This window comes from Lynx canadensis, chromosome B4, assembly GCF_007474595.2.
Source record: "Lynx canadensis isolate LIC74 chromosome B4, mLynCan4.pri.v2, whole genome shotgun sequence".
Taxonomy (NCBI): domain Eukaryota; kingdom Metazoa; phylum Chordata; class Mammalia; order Carnivora; family Felidae; genus Lynx; species Lynx canadensis.
In genome coordinates, this window is record NC_044309.1 from 78,130,643 (window position 1) to 78,140,698 (window position 10,056).

Sequence of the window (10,056 nt, forward strand, 5' to 3'; positions counted from 1 at the left end):
CATTTTGTACCCGTGTCTGTGGCCAGGAGGAGGAGGGAAGGCAGCAGGAATGCAGGAATCCTGGCCAGGCCCTGTCCCAACAGGCCGGGGTGGGAGGGCCGGGCTCCGAGTGGGCCCATGTGCCCTTCGACTCGGCTGGTAGCTAAGCAGCCCGTGCAAACAGCGGAGACACACAGAGCAGCCCCTGTGTGCATGCACATGTGTGTGCCTGTGCTGGGGGGCCTCCAGACTCAGGGACCCATGGCCTCAAACTGCGGATGGGAGCCCTTCTTGTCGCTTGACAGTTGCAGTCACACGCAGGCCCGAGGCAGGGGTTCCGCCTGCTGACACCCGCTGAGCGCTTACCGTGCACCGGCTCCATCCATTCATTAGCTCCTTTGATCCTTACAACCCGCAGGTACCCCCTCTAACCTGTCTGTAAGACAGGGAAACTGAGGCTCTGAAAGGTAACACACATGCAAGGCCACAGAGCAACTGAGTGGTAAAGGCAAAGCCAGGGTTCAGACTGCGGTCTCTCTGACTCCGGAGTGTAGTTCCCCCCCAGATGTGTGTGGACGCGTGGGCACAGGAGCATCAGCGCGTGTGGAGATGTGCGCTTGGATGGCGGTCCCGTACTGGCCTGCGTCTAAGGATGCTTGCTTAGGTGTAGACACCCGTGCCCATCCGTGGAGGCGTGCCCACGATGCCCGTGCATGAGCATGTGACATATTCCATGCTCGCGTGCACAAGCACATATGTGCGCAGAGTGCACCTGCATCCCCGTGTGCACACTTGTGCATGGTGAGTGTGTGTGTGCACATCCACACCTAGCCATGTGCCTGCGCAGACGTGCTCCTCTCCAACTCACCCACCTTCCGTCCCCTTCTTGGGCTCCTGCCTTGGCACAGGTGTCAGTGTCCCAGCAGGACATCTGATGGCCTTGTGGGTAGCCCCGGGACTTGGGAGGATTTGAAAGAAGGTAATTTTGGGGAGAGACAGGATGGGCAGGCACAGAGTTGGATAAGAGGAGGGTGCATAAAATGAGAGGGGTTAAGGCTGGGGCTGGGGCTGGCCTGGGTTTTCTTCAGCCCTTGAGCAGAGGACTGGCCCAGGGAACCCTGATCCTGCCTCCCTTCTTCTACCCGCCTCTCTCAAGGCTCCCCAGGGAGACTGCAGGAGAGTCCTGGGGCCCTGGGGGACTTGGCTGTGTCCTGTCCCCCTTTCTGTTTGTGTTAGGTAATCCTCCCTCAGCCTCGGAGGGGATGGAGAGGTGAGAGGACCCAAGAAGGGATCCTTTGGGTGTGGGAGAGAAGGTCTGAAGCCAAATTGTAGCTCACCGTACTGCCCTTGGCACAGTTGCTCTCCCGCTCCTGCGGGGCAAGGAGGTGCAGGTGGAGCCGCGGTCAGCAGGGGGCGCTCGGGACCTGCGGATGGCGAGGAGAAGCGTTGCAGGCAGGCAGCGGGACCAGGATGGGCAGGGCAGGGCAGGGCAGGGCAGGGCTGAACCACGGTAGAGACCCACCTGCAGGTGGGGTGGGGGTAGGAGTGGAAGCACAGACTTCCCACCACTTGGGGCAGACTCCCAGAGGGACAGATATACGCCCCTACCCCGGAGGGACAGACTTAATTCCTCCACCAACAGATTCTCAGACCTTCAGAGGGACAGGCACAGGGACAGCCCCCTCCCCCTCTGGAGCATTCTGGGCTGGTGTTAGAGAGCCCTGGGTGAACAGGGTGGAGCTGGAAGTGACCTGGCAAGGGTGCTGGACCTTTGTGATAGTGTGACAGCTTTGAGACAGCAACGGCCCTGGAGTCAGGCAGGCTTAGGTCAGATTCCAGCTCTGCCCCGGGGTGACCACAGGTCACTCAACCTCTCCTGAAATGGGGGTGATGTGTGCTCAGTGCCCCACACAGGCCTCGACCCACAACGTGGCCATGGGGGTCATGACAAGTTGCCTGAGCACGCTGTCCCGGGGATGTCCTCACTTTCCTTCAACAAATATTTAATGAGCACCTGCTAAGTGCCAGGCCCTTTAGTGAACCACTGAGGGTCCAGTGATAAGCAAATCACATAGCACCTGCCTCTGGGAGCTAACATTCTGATGGGAGGGGGTGTTCTAGGGCTTGTTGAACTGAAAACTAACCCCCTCGTTTTGATGCTTTAAAACGGAAATTGTGGATTAAAAGAAAGACTGGCAATGAGGGCCCTTTTATTTCTTGTCAAGTGCAGGGCTGGGAAAATTCCAGATCGTACTGTTCTGCTCTGGCCCTCTACCTCTTGGCACAGAGACAGATCCAGCCACTCCCCACTGCAGATCCTCACGTCACTCAGTCCAAGCTGGAGTCCTGCTTCTGGCCAGTCTCCTCCCTCGCTCCCCTCTCCCTCCGCTGCAGCCACGCTGGCCTCCTTTGCAGGTCCTCAAACGTGCTAGGCGGGGTCCTGCCCCAGGGCTGTTGCCCTCGGCCAGTCCCCTCTGCTGGAATGCTCTTCCAGGGCGTCCACGTGGCTTGCTTCTTCCCCTCCTGGGTTTTGACGAAATGTCCTCTTCTCAGCGAGGCTTTCCCTGCCCTCCCTATTAAGCGATCCTACCTCCAACACTCCCCGTGCTCCTTTCTCCTGTATGTTTCCCCGCAGCGGTTCTCATTGCCATCTGGCCAACGATCTCTTTTACAATACATTTCTTTCTTATCTGCCTCCCCCCGCAAGAATGCAAAGTCCGCGTGAGAGCAGACTTCGGGCAGATTTGTTCTCGCTGTATCATCAGAGCCTAACACGTGCCTGGCGCGTCGCAGGCATCAATAAATATTTGTCAAGGGAATGCTCAGTGCTGGTTCTGAGCCATGCGTTGCTCGGTGCTGGGAGCACCGTTCCTTGGAGGGAGGTGCCCGGCTTTGCAGCTGCAGCTGGGCCACCACTGGCACAAACCTGTTAGGGGCTGGAGGACTGGGGGATGGGGAGGAGAAGGCGGGAGCATTCTGGTTCTTTCTTGCTCTTTTGGGGACAGAAGTTGAGTGGCCGTGGTAACCTCCCCCAAACTCACATGCCTTAGTTGGGACATAGTTGAGAGGCGGGTTTCTTCCTTTGAAAGAAATCAAAGATGTAAAAAATCTAGCGATCAAAGTAGGGTGGTAGGTGATCCTTCCACCTCCCTCCAACTCCTCTTTCCTGAAAATAGGGAGGGAGGGAGGTTCGGGGGGAAGGAATGAAGGGACGGGAAGGGAAGGGAAGGGCAGGGAGAGACTTTTTGGGCGTTGGAGTGTTTATTTCGTCGTCTTTTTGTTTTTTTTAGGAATCCTTCGCTCTAGAAAAGGGGATTGAATGGTTTACTTTCTTATGTCTTAATTGTCTTAGTCGAAATACTTGTCTTTATGTGTTGTGGGTGTCTTACCTCCTTCATTACTTCATCCTTCTTTTTTGTTTTCCTTTCGTTTTGTTTCATTTCGTTTCCTTTCCTTCTCTCTCCTTCCTTTTCTTTCCTTGTTTCTTTTCTTTCTTCTTTCTTTCTCTTTCTTTCTTTCCTTTCCTTTCCTTCTCTCTCCCTTCTTTTCTTTCCTTTTTTCTTTTCTTTTCTTCTTCCTTCCTTCCTTTCCTTTTTCTCCTTTCTCATTCCCTCCTCCCCCCCCCCCATCTCTGAAAACCACCATTCTGTTCTCTGCTTCTATGATTTTGTTTGTTTGGATTCCACATATAAGTGAGATCATACAGTATTTGTCTTTCTGTCTGACATTTCACTTAGCACAATGCTCTCAAGGTCCATCCATGTTCACCAACGGCAGGATTTCCTTCTTTTTATGGCCAAATAGTATTCCATTGTATATGTACAGTATAGCACAATTTCTTTAGCCATCCATCCATAGATGGACACTTAGGTTATTTCCATATCTTGGCTACTGTGAATAATGCTGTGGTGAAAATGAGGGTCCAGATATCTCTTTGAGGTAGTGATTTCATTTCCTTTGCATGTATTCCCAGAAGTGGAATTGCCAGATCATATGAAAGTTCCAGTCTTGATTTTTGGAGGAATCTCCATACTTTCCATAGTGGCTGCACCAATTTATATTCCCACCAACAGTTCACGAGGGTTCCCTTTCTTCACACCCTCCCCAACGCTTGTTATTTCTTGTATTTTTCATACTAGACATTCTGACAGGTGTGTGAGGTGATACCTCACTGTGGTTTTGATTTAAACTTCCCTGATGATCAGTGATGTTGGGCACCTTTTCATGTTCCTGTTGACCATCTCTGCCCATTTTAAAAATTGGCTGTGTGTGTGTGTGTGTGTGTGTGTGTTTTGCTACTGACTTGTATGAATTCTTTATATATTTTGGATTAGCCCCTTATCAGATACGTGATTTGCAAACATCTTCTCCCGTTCTGTGGGTTGCCTTTTCATTTTGTTGATGGTTTCCCCTGTCGTGCAGAAGCTTTTTAGTTTGATGTGGTCCCACTTGTTGATTTTGGGGGGATGTTGGTCGTTTCTGAACAGAGGGGTTGCAGTAGGGAATTTGCAGGTGTTACACTCTCTCCAGCTGGGGCACACGTGCAGGCTGCCTTCTGGAAGCCCAGGGAACCTTAGCCGTCTTGGTAGAACAGTGGCCCAGGCTTTAAGTCCCAGCTGTTCCCTCAGAAGGAAAACATTTTACTCTGTCCAAAGCCCCTGCCCCGGTGTCCAAGAAGGAGCTCCTTGGGGCCCTCACCTGAGCCCCTGGGTTTGGTTAAGGCGCCTCTTTCCGCCCTAGAAATGGGACTACCTCCTGTGCTTACCCTCCTAGAATTCCTCAGCACCCACCTCCCCTTTGTCCTTGCAGCTTTCAGTACCCACACTATCAGCTACTTGCATGGAATCCCTTCTGTGTGAAATGATGAGGTACCGACTGATAGACCAGAGAAGGAAAAATCAATAAAAGCAGGTTGTGCTAAGTGCTGTGAGAACACCACATTGGGGGGGGGGGGAGGGGCGCTAACCGAGCCAGAAAGAAAAAGTGGTTTGGAGGTAGTAGGGGCTAGTTCGGGTGGGCGGGTCTCTCTCTGAGGAGGCGACACCGGAGCGGACAAAAAGAGATCGACAAGTGAGAGGAGCCAAGGCTGGGGGAAGGGAGCCACATCTCTGGTGGGCACAGGCTCACTGGGGCCCGCGGGCCGTGGCCGCCCTCCCAGGGCAGGGCGCTGCCCCTGCCCCTGCCGGGTGGGCAGAGAGCTCGCTCAGCCCTGGGAGCCTCCGACCACTGAGGCCTGAGGTTTGAGCTAAGTGTGTGGGGACTGGAGATCCAGGTTGAACGCTGGGAAGCGCAGCCCCGCCTCCCTTCTTTAAAAAATTTTTTTTATTTTTTTTGAGAGAGACAGCGTGAATAGGGGAGGGGCACAGAGATAGGGGTACACAGAATCCGAAGCAGGCTCCAGGCTCCGAGCTGTCAGCACACAGAGCCTGAGGCGGGGCTCAAACCCACAAACCCTGAGATCGCGACCTGAGCGCAAGTCGGATGCTTAACCCGTTGAGCCACCAGGTGCCCCGCCCCGCCTCCTTTCTGCCCCGCCGCCTCCTCCTCCCTCGGTCTGGTCGGGAAGCCCAAGGAGGCCCGGCTCCCGGGAAGTGCTTGTCTCGCCGCGGCCGGCAGGGGGCAGTGGTTATCGCGGTGCTCTCCGGCGGGCGCTGACCTTCCCCTAACGCAACGTGGGCTGACGCTCCCGCAGGCAGGCAACCGGAGGGACTGAGGCACGGGCCCCTTCCCTGCCCCCTCCAATCCTCAGCTGCTCCCAAACACAGCTCTGAGCCCTGGTCTCTCCTGGAGGGGGGAAGGGGCGGGTGAAGCTGGGCAGATGGTGGGGACCTGGGCCAGGTAGGGGACCGGTTCCAACTCCCCTCGGGATAAGGGGGGAGATTTTCAGAAATCGCACCCTTGCTGTGTTACTGCTATTTTAAAGCACCGAGCATGTGCCAGGCACTGGGCTAAATGTCTTTTATTGTGCGTCCGTCATCTCTCTAAAGCTTCACAACAGACCCAGGGGGCAGGTGCTCTTATCTCCCGAGGTTGCCCAAGACCACACAGCTAGAACCCGAGTTTTCTCTACAGGCCACGTCTCAGCCGCTCTGATTGCTGCCTCTGTAGGAGGGTGAGGTGCTCACGGAATCAAGGTGGGTAGGGAGGGGATGGGCGGGCGCTGAGGTGTTGACAGCCAAGGGACCTGAAGGAGCACCCAGCTTACTCCTTTATTTTGCAGAGAAAAAACTCCAGAGAGGGGACATGACTTGCCCAAGGTCCCGCAGAGAGCACACGGCCAATCACGACAGAGGGGCCTTCGGCACAACAGGAGACCCTGAGCCCGATCCCGGCCGGACGCCAGAAGCCCCTTGAGGACAAGGACTCCATTTTACCCTTTATGCCCTCCTCCCTCCCTGCGGGGGCTAGCACTGGGTGCCGCCCACAGTAGGGGCTCCGGAAGTCCTCGGTGGGGGGGGGGGACATCTTCCGTCCTGCAGTAGCTGCAGTCACCTGCCATTCATGCCTCCATTCATTTACCCAGCATTTAGTAAGCACCGCTTGTATGCTTGGCGCCCTGCGAGACAGCGCGATGCACAGCTGAATGACACGGTTCACAGCTGGCTCACCTTCTGGTGGGGATTTCAGGGGTTCCCCCACCTCATGACATGCGCTTCTGTGGTTTTCCTCATTCTCAGTGCGGGCTTCCTGTGCTCCTGTCTGGTGACTTTGCCCTTTTGCCCGGGAGGGAGGCTGAGCAAATCTGTTCCACTTCCCTCTTCCGGACCACTTCTGCTCCTTATTCCTTACCTCCTTCCAAGCTGCTTCCTTCCCCTTCTCCAAGCCCTCTTTGACTAATATCCCCCAGCTGCTCTGCAGACCCCAGTGTGGAGGACTTGAGCTCTGCCCAGGCATCTCTGGTTCTCTGTTTCTTTGTGGGTACCCCCTACCCCCCATCAGCCTCTGGAGTTTCCCAAGTATAGGGATCACCTACCTTCTGGCTGTTTTTTCTAAGGCCTAAATAGACCAGCAGAAGGGGCAGGAGGGGAGGTCATGCTATCAATCCCTAGCACACAGGGCCTCTCTTGGGTTCTGCCCCCAGGACTCCCTTAGAGAAAGGGTGACCCCCTGTTGCCACCAGGGTGCTGATTTGCTAGTCCTGGCCCAAGACCTCTGAGCTCTGATCATCCACGCCGAGCCCCAGGGGCTTAGGCTGGGCACCAGCCATTGGGTAACTGCTCAACCTCACCACCCTTTGTGTTTGAAGGTGGGGGTCTTTAGTCTCCATTTCACCAACTCCCGGGGTTGGTCATTTTTCATGCCCTTATGGCACGCAGTCTGCAGGTAAAAAATGGTTCCATGAAACCACAATGCTTTTTTTTCACCTGCTGGACGACCAAAGTTATAGTGATTGGCCTCTCTGGACCTCAGCTAACGATACCTGTCCTGTCCGTCTCACAGGTAGTTAGGAGGACCAGAGATCAAGGAGAAGAAAGAGCCCAACCCAAGCAGGGGCTTGGTTTTGTTCTACTCAGAGCAGGGGTCCATCCTTGGCCAAGTGTTCAGTGAATCCCTCTAGAGGGCGGGAGTGGGAAGGAGGAGGAAGGAGGGAGCTTGCTCAGGGAGGGGAGTGAGAAAGGTGCAGCAGATAAGATAATAATTTTCTTTCCTTCCTGCTTGCTTTCTTCCTTTTTTCTTTCTTTCTTTCTTTCTTTCTTTCTTTCTTTCTTTCTTCTTTCTTTCTTTCTTTTCGTTCTCTCTTTTCTTCTTCTTTCTTTCTTTCCTTTCTTTCTTCCTTGCCTTCTTCTTTCTTCTTTCTTTCTTACTTTCTCTTTCTTTTTTCTTTTCTTTTCTTTCTTTCTTTCTTTCTTTCTTTCTTCTTTCTTTCATCCATCTTTCTTTCTTTCTTCCTTTCCTTTCCTTTCCTTTCCTTTCCTTTCCTTTCCTTCCTCTTCCTTCCTTGTAATGGTGCCTCAGAACAATGTGATGCTTCAAACATAATACTGGAGGAAAACATTAACTAGAACTATACAATACACAAGATAGCTCTAAGAAAAACATCTATTGAAATGTCTCTCCAGGGAGGCGGTTGATTTATGTTGCTGAAGCCGAGCAGCTGGGAACGCCTGGCCTGCTCAGGGTGGAACACCGCCTGTTTCTTCGTACTTTTCCACTTTCTCAGAGACCATGACCACCTGTTATGGGTCTAATCAGATTCTTTGATTGTGCTTGCTCAACCATAGATTACTCCCGCTACATGCTTCAACAAGTTCTGTTTTCCTCCCGAGAACACTCTTTAAACAATATAATGAATTGTGATGCCTATTGGTGATTGATATGATTTTCCCAATAAATATGAGAATGAGGAGTTGCTCGCGGTGACCGTCCTTCCAAACTGTCGTCCTCTGCTCCCTTTCTCTTGCAGCTGACTCGTTTGTGTCTCATTCTTCTCCCATGCACCTTTAGGAAAGTGGCACTAATTCGTGTAGGTATTTCTTCTGTAGTTAGGACGAGGTGGGACTGCCGTCTGACTTCGTATTGGGGGGGGGGGGGGGCTAGAGGGGGGGAGGTCGAGTTGGTTGTCTTGTCTTTCTTCGTTCGTTATTTTATTTCCACCCCAACTCCCTTCCTTTCCTCCCTTCCCTCCTTCTTTTCCTTACCTCCCTCCCTCCTTCTTTTTCTTCCCTCCCTCCCTGCACTAACTGTGCTCCTTCAATGTGCCAAGCATTGCATTAGCACTGGAGATACAAAGGTCAAGGAGCTGCACCCTCACTTGCATGGCTCATTTAGGCCAGGAGGCCTCAGTTGGGAAGGTACACTGTTCATTCATTCTGCCATCAATTTCACTTTTTAGTGAAAACCTCCCATGCCAGGCACCGTGCAAGGCCCTGGGGATGTGATAAGATGCCATCCCCATCCCCAAGGAGTTGAGAGTCTTCTGGAGATAAAAGGCACCAAAGCAGGCAAGTGAAACATGGCTAAAGCAGACAGTTAGGGATAAGTGTTGGGTGAATCTAATGTCTCCCTCAGCATCCATGTAGGTCTAGGCACAGACTAAGTATGCGCTCAATAAATGTCTGGAGATGAGTGACCCAGGTGTGGGGAAATTTCTAGATAACTTATGAGTTAAAGAGTAAAGTTTTTTTTTTTTTAATGAAATGCTGATAAAAATGCTACATGGGAAAATAGGAAGCAGTCAAAATGGTTCTTAAAAGCAAACTTATGGTCTTCAAAGAGTCTTATATTGAAAAAGAAGAAAGGTGGAAAACTAAAGCATTCAACTCAAGAAGTTGAAAATGGTAAAAATAATAAATTCAGGGGCACCTGGCTGGCTCAGTTGGTAGAGCATGCGACTCTTGATCTCAGGGTCGTGAATTCAAGTCCCAAGTTGGGCACAGAGATGGCTTAAAAAAAATAATAAATTCAAAGAAAGCAGAAGGAAGGAAAGAACAAGTGTGTGTATAATTTTTGGCTCTGAAATTCATATTCAGATCCAGAAATTCAAATTAGTATTTAGAAATTCATAATCCAGAAAGTAATAGAATAGAGTAAGGAGCGAGTTAGTCTCGGTTCTAGACCTCTCCTAGATGGGAATGCGGATTATCCAGCAGTTTCTGCTGAATTTCGAGAGCAGAGCCCACACCTCAGGGGCCTCAGAAGAATGGATCAACCCTGAATAGAAGTCTCGGAACTTCCAGTCCGGGGGACTGGCTGTACTGTGCCTCAAGAGGGCCAGCCCGAGGCCCATTTTTTGCCTGTTATTTGGTATTCAAACTAGTGGGTTTAATCCACAACACGTGCTATAATAATAGTGACATTTCTCACAATCCTGTTATAGTTCAGAATGCTGGAAATGAAGGATGTGGTATTCCTGATAGGAAAGAACACAGCTATCTTGTCAGATCCTCAAACACCTTATCTGGTGAGTAGGGGAGGTCTATGCTCCATTTCACAGATGAGGAAAATGAAGCTCCGCTTGTCTGGGGTCTCAGTGAGTGGGTGAGCCAGGACACGAACGCTTCAAAGTCCCTTCTTTGCTCTCAAGCTTCCTGTCATCGAGACACCTGCTCTTCCTTCTATCTAGCTAGCTCCTTCGTG